The sequence below is a fragment of the Schistocerca cancellata genome, chromosome 10, assembly GCF_023864275.1.
Source record: "Schistocerca cancellata isolate TAMUIC-IGC-003103 chromosome 10, iqSchCanc2.1, whole genome shotgun sequence".
Classification (NCBI taxonomy): Eukaryota; Metazoa; Arthropoda; class Insecta; order Orthoptera; family Acrididae; genus Schistocerca; species Schistocerca cancellata.
The window spans coordinates 168,383,819-168,396,729 of NC_064635.1; the positions used below are offsets into that span (position 1 = coordinate 168,383,819).

General features: G+C 41.2%; 6 non-coding genes across 6 annotated transcripts; all 6 read right to left on the reverse strand.

The window, feature by feature from the left end:
- Nucleotides 1-14: 14 nt before the first annotated feature.
- Nucleotides 15-154, reverse strand: LOC126107015 (U4 spliceosomal RNA). The gene has a single exon (XR_007523445.1). It is a non-coding gene; the product is annotated as a U4 spliceosomal RNA (small nuclear RNA).
- Nucleotides 155-2,427: 2,273 nt separating this feature from the next.
- On the reverse strand, nucleotides 2,428-2,567 carry LOC126107016 (U4 spliceosomal RNA). The gene has a single exon (XR_007523446.1). It is a non-coding gene; the product is annotated as a U4 spliceosomal RNA (small nuclear RNA).
- Nucleotides 2,568-4,840: 2,273 nt separating this feature from the next.
- Nucleotides 4,841-4,980, reverse strand: LOC126107017 (U4 spliceosomal RNA). The gene has a single exon (XR_007523447.1). It is a non-coding gene; the product is annotated as a U4 spliceosomal RNA (small nuclear RNA).
- A 2,273-nt stretch (nucleotides 4,981-7,253) lies between these two features.
- Nucleotides 7,254-7,393, reverse strand: LOC126107019 (U4 spliceosomal RNA). The gene has a single exon (XR_007523448.1). It is a non-coding gene; the product is annotated as a U4 spliceosomal RNA (small nuclear RNA).
- A 2,271-nt stretch (nucleotides 7,394-9,664) lies between these two features.
- LOC126107020 (U4 spliceosomal RNA) lies at nucleotides 9,665-9,804 on the reverse strand. Its single transcript, XR_007523449.1, has one exon. It is a non-coding gene; the product is annotated as a U4 spliceosomal RNA (small nuclear RNA).
- A 2,272-nt stretch (nucleotides 9,805-12,076) lies between these two features.
- On the reverse strand, nucleotides 12,077-12,216 carry LOC126107021 (U4 spliceosomal RNA). Its single transcript, XR_007523450.1, has one exon. It is a non-coding gene; the product is annotated as a U4 spliceosomal RNA (small nuclear RNA).
- Nucleotides 12,217-12,911: the final 695 nt, after the last annotated feature.

Below are 12,911 nucleotides of genomic sequence, written 5' to 3' on the forward strand. Positions count from 1 at the left end.
CCATGAGACTTACACCCCCTGAGGAGCTGCCAAAAATTGCCACAGAGTCGGTATTTCACGTCTCTCTGGCGGGGTATTGGTAAAAGTTTTCAACTAGCAATAATCGCACCTCAGTTATACTTCATTGGTTACGATATTGCCACTGCGCAAAGATTAACTACCTTGCGCCTGGCACTGCTATTTATACCTGACGTTCGTTCCAAGCACCTACAGGTACTTACATCATCGCTACCTATCAGTATTACCTTACACTATTCAAGTTCCTTTGGGGGAAACAAATACAGAAATATACAGAAAAAAAAACAGTAAAACACATTTTATTAGTGGCAGACTCTCTGTTCTTTGCTCCTTGTGTCTAATAGTTGCTTACACGCCCACTTACCGCCATCTTAAACACTCAAAATTGCACAGTAGTTCTCCCCTTGACCGACAGGCGCGCTACTGCTCACTCGCCTAGCCCCCCCCACAGACGAAAGTAGCACAACCTCATTTAGCAAATACCGGCACACCCATTAAGACTCATCGTTAGATTTTGTTATTTTGTGGCCGCTGGTTAGTACTAGACACCAAGAAAACTGCCAACTGCATTTACATTAACTTAACAAACCATACACTTGTCAGCAAAAGCTGTTTGACGTACTGAGCAGTAGAACGCTAGTTTTACTCGAATCATGCCGTGAAATTGATTAATGTCGATGGGTGAAATATTCGTGTAACTGATTAGGCACCCTGGAAACACAATGAAATGAGATTTACAAATCCTCTCATGTGGCTGGGTTAAGTTGTTGAAATGAGTTTACCTTGCAGGAAAGTACAACTAGAATTCAGTCAGTAAATTGCTTCATAGCGCTGGGAACACATGCTGCAGTCTTAAATATACAAGATACACACTTATTCCACATTGCGCCAAACAACTTGCAGAAAAATGTATGTTTTGGGCTCCTCTGCCGTTTATGTTCTTGCCCCAGAACAATCATAGAAAACCCGCCTGCTGTCTCGTTGGCCCCAGCTAATATATTGCCTGACAAAAATGAAAATATCTGAATGTGTGCTAAATAGTATCTCGAGTGCCAACCATTCATAACAGATCCAAACAATAAGACATTTTCTATGGGTCCATTTGTGCTATGGTAGGCAGCAAATGTTGCTCACCTTGCATATAGGAACAGTCATATTCTCAAATGAAGAGACACAAAGAATGAGCCATCACAAGCCAACTACTTCTGCTCTCAAAAAATGCACCACTCCTGCTACAGTTCTCACCTACACTTGCTCTACCACTGTGTTATTCATTGCATTCCTTGGTTTATATTCACAGATACAATCACAAAATTTACCCCACAAGCATTTGTTCCCTCTCTTCAGTATTCCACATGCAATACATTCTCATAGCACACTGGACCATCATTAAGCTCACCATCCCATTTAAACTATCACACTGTATTATCTGTCACATTTGAACAGTAAATCCACAGTTCAAGGAATACACCAAGAAATGCACTAATAACACTGTTCAAAATGTGAATACCATGGCTGCAGCCAACCAAATTCTACTGCACAATCACTGCATGAAGGAGATTTACCACCAGTAGCCTTTAGATGAAACATGTAAGCTACATAAAGGTTCAACAAAACCTCAACACCAGGGACTGCATTAGCTACCATACAAATAGCTACAAGCACTTACCTTTCTTTCAATCACTCTGCTCTGCACACTACAGCACATGTATGTATTCTCAAAATGAGGCAAAGCCTTGCACAACATTACAGTTCTTCCTGTTCCATGTAACACACACCACATAGGATACTGTATTCAATGTGAGTGCCCTTACTAGGCACTGTGCAGCCTAACACATCAATCATCTCAAGTCAACAAACTCATTGCCCAATATTATCAACAGCAGTTCCATGGTCATAAGTTCTAATTATCAAGGTGTACACACAGCAGTGTCCAAAAAGGATCAAACATCCATATAATGATCAGGACACAAACACAAATTATAACACTGGCAGTGCTGTGAAAATGAATCAAGTACAACACTGGCCTCCCACACACTCACCAACTCTCACTGTACTGCCCTAGTCTCCTCCATTAAATTCTGACAGAAGTTTTGTCAAATCCTACATTTATCAGTAACCACTGCATGTATGTACCACTAGTATGCTATGGAGCAAGAATTGCCACTGGACAGAACCACATTTCAACTGTCCACATTGGCATCTTTATTCACACATAGCAGTTGCACAACATCTTACACTGAGGAGAATGTTTCTCACCAGCTGTCAAAGACATGTACACAATTCATCTGTGAACACAGCCTAGTCTGTGTACATGGTCCCTAACAACCACCAGCCAAACACTTCCACAAGTGCTGAATGTGTTCACAGATAAACACAGCTTGAAGCATTGTTTCCATGAGACTTACACCCCCTGAGGAGCTGCCAAAAATTGCCACAGAGTCGGTATTTCACGTCTCTCTGGCGGGGTATTGGTAAAAGTTTTCAACTAGCAATAATCGCACCTCAGTTATACTTCATTGGTTACGATATTGCCACTGCGCAAAGATTAACTACCTTGCGCCTGGCACTGCTATTTATACCTGACGTTCGTTCCAAGCACCTACAGGTACTTACATCATCGCTACCTATCAGTATTACCTTACACTATTCAAGTTCCTTTGGGGGAAACAAATACAGAAATATACAGAAAAAAAAACAGTAAAACACATTTTATTAGTGGCAGACTCTCTGTTCTTTGCTCCTTGTGTCTAATAGTTGCTTACACGCCCACTTACCGCCATCTTAAACACTCAAAATTGCACAGTAGTTCTCCCCTTGACCGACAGGCGCGCTACTGCTCACTCGCCTAGCCCCCCCACAGACGAAAGTAGCACAACCTCATTTAGCAAATACCGGCACACCCATTAAGACTCATCGTTAGATTTTTGTTATTTTGTGGCCGCTGGTTAGTACTAGACACCAAGAAAACTGCCAACTGCATTTACATTAACTTAACAAACCATACACTTGTCAGCAAAAGCTGTTTGACGTACTGAGCAGTAGAACGCTAGTTTTACTCGAATCATGCCGTGAAATTGATTAATGTCGATGGGTGAAATATTCGTGTAACTGATTAGGCACCCTGGAAACACAATGAAATGAGATTTACAAATCCTCTCATGTGGCTGGGTTAAGTTGTTGAAATGAGTTTACCTTGCAGGAAAGTACAACTAGAATTCAGTCAGTAAATTGCTTCATAGCGCTGGGAACACATGCTGCAGTCTTAAATATACAAGATACACACTTATTCCACATTGCGCCAAACAACTTGCAGAAAAATGTATGTTTTGGGCTCCTCTGCCGTTTATGTTCTTGCCCCAGAACAATCATAGAAAACCCGCCTGCTGTCTCGTTGGCCCCAGCTAATATATTGCCTGACAAAAATGAAAATATCTGAATGTGTGCTAAATAGTATCTCGAGTGCCAACCATTCATAACAGATCCAAACAATAAGACATTTTCTATGGGTCCATTTGTGCTATGGTAGGCAGCAAATGTTGCTCACCTTGCATATAGGAACAGTCATATTCTCAAATGAAGAGACACAAAGAATGAGCCATCACAAGCCAACTACTTCTGCTCTCAAAAAATGCACCACTCCTGCTACAGTTCTCACCTACACTTGCTCTACCACTGTGTTATTCATTGCATTCCTTGGTTTATATTCACAGATACAATCACAAAATTTACCCCACAAGCATTTGTTCCCTCTCTTCAGTATTCCACATGCAATACATTCTCATAGCACACTGGACCATCATTAAGCTCACCATCCCATTTAAACTATCACACTGTATTATCTGTCACATTTGAACAGTAAATCCACAGTTCAAGGAATACACCAAGAAATGCACTAATAACACTGTTCAAAATGTGAATACCATGGCTGCAGCCAACCAAATTCTACTGCACAATCACTGCATGAAGGAGATTTACCACCAGTAGCCTTTAGATGAAACATGTAAGCTACATAAAGGTTCAACAAAACCTCAACACCAGGGACTGCATTAGCTACCATACAAATAGCTACAAGCACTTACCTTTCTTTCAATCACTCTGCTCTGCACACTACAGCACATGTATGTATTCTCAAAATGAGGCAAAGCCTTGCACAACATTACAGTTCTTCCTGTTCCATGTAACACACACCACATAGGATACTGTATTCAATGTGAGTGCCCTTACTAGGCACTGTGCAGCCTAACACATCAATCATCTCAAGTCAACAAACTCATTGCCCAATATTATCAACAGCAGTTCCATGGTCATAAGTTCTAATTATCAAGGTGTACACACAGCAGTGTCCAAAAAGGATCAAACATCCATATAATGATCAGGACACAAACACAAATTATAACACTGGCAGTGCTGTGAAAATGAATCAAGTACAACACTGGCCTCCCACACACTCACCAACTCTCACTGTACTGCCCTAGTCTCCTCCATTAAATTCTGACAGAAGTTTTGTCAAATCCTACATTTATCAGTAACCACTGCATGTATGTACCACTAGTATGCTATGGAGCAAGAATTGCCACTGGACAGAACCACATTTCAACTGTCCACATTGGCATCTTTATTCACACATAGCAGTTGCACAACATCTTACACTGAGGAGAATGTTTCTCACCAGCTGTCAAAGACATGTACACAATTCATCTGTGAACACAGCCTAGTCTGTGTACATGGTCCCTAACAACCACCAGCCAAACACTTCCACAAGTGCTGAATGTGTTCACAGATAAACACAGCTTGAAGCATTGTTTCCATGAGACTTACACCCCCTGAGGAGCTGCCAAAAATTGCCACAGAGTCGGTATTTCACGTCTCTCTGGCGGGGTATTGGTAAAAGTTTTCAACTAGCAATAATCGCACCTCAGTTATACTTCATTGGTTACGATATTGCCACTGCGCAAAGATTAACTACCTTGCGCCTGGCACTGCTATTTATACCTGACGTTCGTTCCAAGCACCTACAGGTACTTACATCATCGCTACCTATCAGTATTACCTTACACTATTCAAGTTCCTTTGGGGGAAACAAATACAGAAATATACAGAAAAAAAAAACAGTAAAACACATTTTATTAGTGGCAGACTCTCTGTTCTTTGCTCCTTGTGTCTAATAGTTGCTTACACGCCCACTTACCGCCATCTTAAACACTCAAAATTGCACAGTAGTTCTCCCCTTGACCGACAGGCGCGCTACTGCTCACTCGCCTAGCCCCCCCACAGACGAAAGTAGCACAACCTCATTTAGCAAATACCGGCACACCCATTAAGACTCATCGTTAGATTTTGTTATTTTGTGGCCGCTGGTTAGTACTAGACACCAAGAAAACTGCCAACTGCATTTACATTAACTTAACAAACCATACACTTGTCAGCAAAAGCTGTTTGACGTACTGAGCAGTAGAACGCTAGTTTTACTCGAATCATGCCGTGAAATTGATTAATGTCGATGGGTGAAATATTCGTGTAACAGATTAGGCACCCTGGAAACACAATGAAATGAGATTTACAAATCCTCTCATGTGGCTGGGTTAAGTTGTTGAAATGAGTTTACCTTGCAGGAAAGTACAACTAGAATTCAGTCAGTAAATTGCTTCATAGCGCTGGGAACACATGCTGCAGTCTTAAATATACAAGATACACACTTATTCCACATTGCGCCAAACAACTTGCAGAAAAATGTATGTTTTGGGCTCCTCTGCCGTTTATGTTCTTGCCCCAGAACAATCATAGAAAACCCGCCTGCTGTCTCGTTGGCCCCAGCTAATATATTGCCTGACAAAAATGAAAATATCTGAATGTGTGCTAAATAGTATCTCGAGTGCCAACCATTCATAACAGATCCAAACAATAAGACATTTTCTATGGGTCCATTTGTGCTATGGTAGGCAGCAAATGTTGCTCACCTTGCATATAGGAACAGTCATATTCTCAAATGAAGAGACACAAAGAATGAGCCATCACAAGCCAACTACTTCTGCTCTCAAAAAATGCACCACTCCTGCTACAGTTCTCACCTACACTTGCTCTACCACTGTGTTATTCATTGCATTCCTTGGTTTATATTCACAGATACAATCACAAAATTTACCCCACAAGCATTTGTTCCCTCTCTTCAGTATTCCACATGCAATACATTCTCATAGCACACTGGACCATCATTAAGCTCACCATCCCATTTAAACTATCACACTGTATTATCTGTCACATTTGAACAGTAAATCCACAGTTCAAGGAATACACCAAGAAATGCACTAATAACACTGTTCAAAATGTGAATACCATGGCTGCAGCCAACCAAATTCTACTGCACAATCACTGCATGAAGGAGATTTACCACCAGTAGCCTTTAGATGAAACATGTAAGCTACATAAAGGTTCAACAAAACCTCAACACCAGGGACTGCATTAGCTACCATACAAATAGCTACAAGCACTTACCTTTCTTTCAATCACTCTGCTCTGCACACTACAGCACATGTATGTATTCTCAAAATGAGGCAAAGCCTTGCACAACATTACAGTTCTTCCTGTTCCATGTAACACACACCACATAGGATACTGTATTCAATGTGAGTGCCCTTACTAGGCACTGTGCAGCCTAACACATCAATCATCTCAAGTCAACAAACTCATTGCCCAATATTATCAACAGCAGTTCCATGGTCATAAGTTCTAATTATCAAGGTGTACACACAGCAGTGTCCAAAAAGGATCAAACATCCATATAATGATCAGGACACAAACACAAATTATAACACTGGCAGTGCTGTGAAAATGAATCAAGTACAACACTGGCCTCCCACACACTCACCAACTCTCACTGTACTGCCCTAGTCTCCTCCATTAAATTCTGACAGAAGTTTTGTCAAATCCTACATTTATCAGTAACCACTGCATGTATGTACCACTAGTATGCTATGGAGCAAGAATTGCCACTGGACAGAACCACATTTCAACTGTCCACATTGGCATCTTTATTCACACATAGCAGTTGCACAACATCTTACACTGAGGAGAATGTTTCTCACCAGCTGTCAAAGACATGTACACAATTCATCTGTGAACACAGCCTAGTCTGTGTACATGGTCCCTAACAACCACCAGCCAAACACTTCCACAAGTGCTGAATGTGTTCACAGATAAACACAGCTTGAAGCATTGTTTCCATGAGACTTACACCCCCTGAGGAGCTGCCAAAAATTGCCACAGAGTCGGTATTTCACGTCTCTCTGGCGGGGTATTGGTAAAAGTTTTCAACTAGCAATAATCGCACCTCAGTTATACTTCATTGGTTACGATATTGCCACTGCGCAAAGATTAACTACCTTGCGCCTGGCACTGCTATTTATACCTGACGTTCGTTCCAAGCACCTACAGGTACTTACATCATCGCTACCTATCAGTATTACCTTACACTATTCAAGTTCCTTTGGGGGAAACAAATACAGAAATATACAGAAAAAAAACAGTAAAACACATTTTATTAGTGGCAGACTCTCTGTTCTTTGCTCCTTGTGTCTAATAGTTGCTTACACGCCCACTTACCGCCATCTTAAACACTCAAAATTGCACAGTAGTTCTCCCCTTGACCGACAGGCGCGCTACTGCTCACTCGCCTAGCCCCCCCACAGACGAAAGTAGCACAACCTCATTTAGCAAATACCGGCACACCCATTAAGACTCATCGTTAGATTTTGTTATTTTGTGGCCGCTGGTTAGTACTAGACACCAAGAAAACTGCCAACTGCATTTACATTAACTTAACAAACCATACACTTGTCAGCAAAAGCTGTTTGACGTACTGAGCAGTAGAACGCTAGTTTTACTCGAATCATGCCGTGAAATTGATTAATGTCGATGGGTGAAATATTCGTGTAACAGATTAGGCACCCTGGAAACACAATGAAATGAGATTTACAAATCCTCTCATGTGGCTGGGTTAAGTTGTTGAAATGAGTTTACCTTGCAGGAAAGTACAACTAGAATTCAGTCAGTAAATTGCTTCATAGCGCTGGGAACACATGCTGCAGTCTTAAATATACAAGATACACACTTATTCCACATTGCGCCAAACAACTTGCAGAAAAATGTATGTTTTGGGCTCCTCTGCCGTTTATGTTCTTGCCCCAGAACAATCATAGAAAACCCGCCTGCTGTCTCGTTGGCCCCAGCTAATATATTGCCTGACAAAAATGAAAATATCTGAATGTGTGCTAAATAGTATCTCGAGTGCCAACCATTCATAACAGATCCAAACAATAAGACATTTTCTATGGGTCCATTTGTGCTATGGTAGGCAGCAAATGTTGCTCACCTTGCATATAGGAACAGTCATATTCTCAAATGAAGAGACACAAAGAATGAGCCATCACAAGCCAACTACTTCTGCTCTCAAAAAATGCACCACTCCTGCTACAGTTCTCACCTACACTTGCTCTACCACTGTGTTATTCATTGCATTCCTTGGTTTATATTCACAGATACAATCACAAAATTTACCCCACAAGCATTTGTTCCCTCTCTTCAGTATTCCACATGCAATACATTCTCATAGCACACTGGACCATCATTAAGCTCACCATCCCATTTAAACTATCACACTGTATTATCTGTCACATTTGAACAGTAAATCCACAGTTCAAGGAATACACCAAGAAATGCACTAATAACACTGTTCAAAATGTGAATACCATGGCTGCAGCCAACCAAATTCTACTGCACAATCACTGCATGAAGCAGATTTACCACCAGTAGCCTTTAGATGAAACATGTAAGCTACATAAAGGTTCAACAAAACCTCAACACCAGGGACTGCATTAGCTACCATACAAATAGCTACAAGCACTTACCTTTCTTTCAATCACTCTGCTCTGCACACTACAGCACATGTATGTATTCTCAAAATGAGGCAAAGCCTTGCACAACATTACAGTTCTTCCTGTTCCATGTAACACACACCACATAGGATACTGTATTCAATGTGAGTGCCCTTACTAGGCACTGTGCAGCCTAACACATCAATCATCTCAAGTCAACAAACTCATTGCCCAATATTATCAACAGCAGTTCCATGGTCATAAGTTCTAATTATCAAGGTGTACACACAGCAGTGTCCAAAAAGGATCAAACATCCATATAATGATCAGGACACAAACACAAATTATAACACTGGCAGTGCTGTGAAAATGAATCAAGTACAACACTGGCCTCCCACACACTCACCAACTCTCACTGTACTGCCCTAGTCTCCTCCATTAAATTCTGACAGAAGTTTTGTCAAATCCTACATTTATCAGTAACCACTGCATGTATGTACCACTAGTATGCTATGGAGCAAGAATTGCCACTGGACAGAACCACATTTCAACTGTCCACATTGGCATCTTTATTCACACATAGCAGTTGCACAACATCTTACACTGAGGAGAATGTTTCTCACCAGCTGTCAAAGACATGTACACAATTCATCTGTGAACACAGCCTAGTCTGTGTACATGGTCCCTAACAACCACCAGCCAAACACTTCCACAAGTGCTGAATGTGTTCACAGATAAACACAGCTTGAAGCATTGTTTCCATGAGACTTACACCCCCTGAGGAGCTGCCAAAAATTGCCACAGAGTCGGTATTTCACGTCTCTCTGGCGGGGTATTGGTAAAAGTTTTCAACTAGCAATAATCGCACCTCAGTTATACTTCATTGGTTACGATATTGCCACTGCGCAAAGATTAACTACCTTGCGCCTGGCACTGCTATTTATACCTGACGTTCGTTCCAAGCACCTACAGGTACTTACATCATCGCTACCTATCAGTATTACCTTACACTATTCAAGTTCCTTTGGGGGAAACAAATACAGAAATATACAGAAAAAAAAACAGTAAAACACATTTTATTAGTGGCAGACTCTCTGTTCTTTGCTCCTTGTGTCTAATAGTTGCTTACACGCCCACTTACCGCCATCTTAAACACTCAAAATTGCACAGTAGTTCTCCCCTTGACCGACAGGCGCGCTACTGCTCACTCGCCTAGCCCCCCCACAGACGAAAGTAGCACAACCTCATTTAGCAAATACCGGCACACCCATTAAGACTCATCGTTAGATTTTGTTATTTTGTGGCCGCTGGTTAGTACTAGACACCAAGAAAACTGCCAACTGCATTTACATTAACTTAACAAACCATACACTTGTCAGCAAAAGCTGTTTGACGTACTGAGCAGTAGAACGCTAGTTTTACTCGAATCATGCCGTGAAATTGATTAATGTCGATGGGTGAAATATTCGTGTAACAGATTAGGCACCCTGGAAACACAATGAAATGAGATTTACAAATCCTCTCATGTGGCTGGGTTAAGTTGTTGAAATGAGTTTACCTTGCAGGAAAGTACAACTAGAATTCAGTCAGTAAATTGCTTCATAGCGCTGGGAACACATGCTGCAGTCTTAAATATACAAGATACACACTTATTCCACATTGCGCCAAACAACTTGCAGAAAAATGTATGTTTTGGGCTCCTCTGCCGTTTATGTTCTTGCCCCAGAACAATCATAGAAAACCCGCCTGCTGTCTCGTTGGCCCCAGCTAATATATTGCCTGACAAAAATGAAAATATCTGAATGTGTGCTAAATAGTATCTCGAGTGCCAACCATTCATAACAGATCCAAACAATAAGACATTTTCTATGGGTCCATTTGTGCTATGGTAGGCAGCAAATGTTGCTCACCTTGCATATAGGAACAGTCATATTCTCAAATGAAGAGACACAAAGAATGAGCCATCACAAGCCAACTACTTCTGCTCTCAAAAAATGCACCACTCCTGCTACAGTTCTCACCTACACTTGCTCTACCACTGTGTTATTCATTGCATTCCTTGGTTTATATTCACAGATACAATCACAAAATTTACCCCACAAGCATTTGTTCCCTCTCTTCAGTATTCCACATGCAATACATTCTCATAGCACACTGGACCATCATTAAGCTCACCATCCCATTTAAACTATCACACTGTATTATCTGTCACATTTGAACAGTAAATCCACAGTTCAAGGAATACACCAAGAAATGCACTAATAACACTGTTCAAAATGTGAATACCATGGCTGCAGCCAACCAAATTCTACTGCACAATCACTGCATGAAGGAGATTTACCACCAGTAGCCTTTAGATGAAACATGTAAGCTACATAAAGGTTCAACAAAACCTCAACACCAGGGACTGCATTAGCTACCATACAAATAGCTACAAGCACTTACCTTTCTTTCAATCACTCTGCTCTGCACACTACAGCACATGTATGTATTCTCAAAATGAGGCAAAGCCTTGCACAACATTACAGTTCTTCCTGTTCCATGTAACACACACCACATAGGATACTGTATTCAATGTGAGTGCCCTTACTAGGCACTGTGCAGCCTAACACATCAATCATCTCAAGTCAACAAACTCATTGCCCAATATTATCAACAGCAGTTCCATGGTCATAAGTTCTAATTATCAAGGTGTACACACAGCAGTGTCCAAAAAGGATCAAACATCCATATAATGATCAGGACACAAACACAAATTATAACACTGGCAGTGCTGTGAAAATGAATCAAGTACAACACTGGCCTCCCACACACTCACCAACTCTCACTGTACTGCCCTAGTCTCCTCCATTAAATTCTGACAGAAGTTTTGTCAAATCCTACATTTATCAGTAACCACTGCATGTATGTACCACTAGTATGCTATGGAGCAAGAATTGCCACTGGACAGAACCACATTTCAACTGTCCACATTGGCATCTTTATTCACACATAGCAGTTGCACAACATCTTACACTGAGGAGAATGTTTCTCACCAGCTGTCAAAGACATGTACACAATTCATCTGTGAACACAGCCTAGTCTGTGTACATGGTCCCTAACAACCACCAGCCAAACACTTCCACAAGTGCTGAATGTGTTCACAGATAAACACAGCTTGAAGCATTGTTTCCATGAGACTTACACCCCCTGAGGAGCTGCCAAAAATTGCCACAGAGTCGGTATTTCACGTCTCTCTGGCGGGGTATTGGTAAAAGTTTTCAACTAGCAATAATCGCACCTCAGTTATACTTCATTGGTTACGATATTGCCACTGCGCAAAGATTAACTACCTTGCGCCTGGCACTGCTATTTATACCTGACGTTCGTTCCAAGCACCTACAGGTACTTACATCATCGCTACCTATCAGTATTACCTTACACTATTCAAGTTCCTTTGGGGGAAACAAATACAGAAATATACAGAAAAAAAAACAGTAAAACACATTTTATTAGTGGCAGACTCTCTGTTCTTTGCTCCTTGTGTCTAATAGTTGCTTACACGCCCACTTACCGCCATCTTAAACACTCAAAATTGCACAGTAGTTCTCCCCTTGACCGACAGGCGCGCTACTGCTCACTCGCCTAGCCCCCCCACAGACGAAAGTAGCACAACCTCATTTAGCAAATACCGGCACACCCATTAAGACTCATCGTTAGATTTTGTTATTTTGTGGCCGCTGGTTAGTACTAGACACCAAGAAAACTGCCAACTGCATTTACATTAACTTAACAAACCATACACTTGTCAGCAAAAGCTGTTTGACGTACTGAGCAGTAGAACGCTAGTTTTACTCGAATCATGCCGTGAAATTGATTAATGTCGATGGGTGAAATATTCGTGTAACAGATTAGGCACCCTGGAAACACAATGAAATGAGATTTACAAATCCTCTCATGTGGCTGGGTTAAGTTGTTGAAATGAGTTTACCTTGCAGGAAAGTACAACTAGAATTCAGTCAGTAAATTGCTTCATAGCGC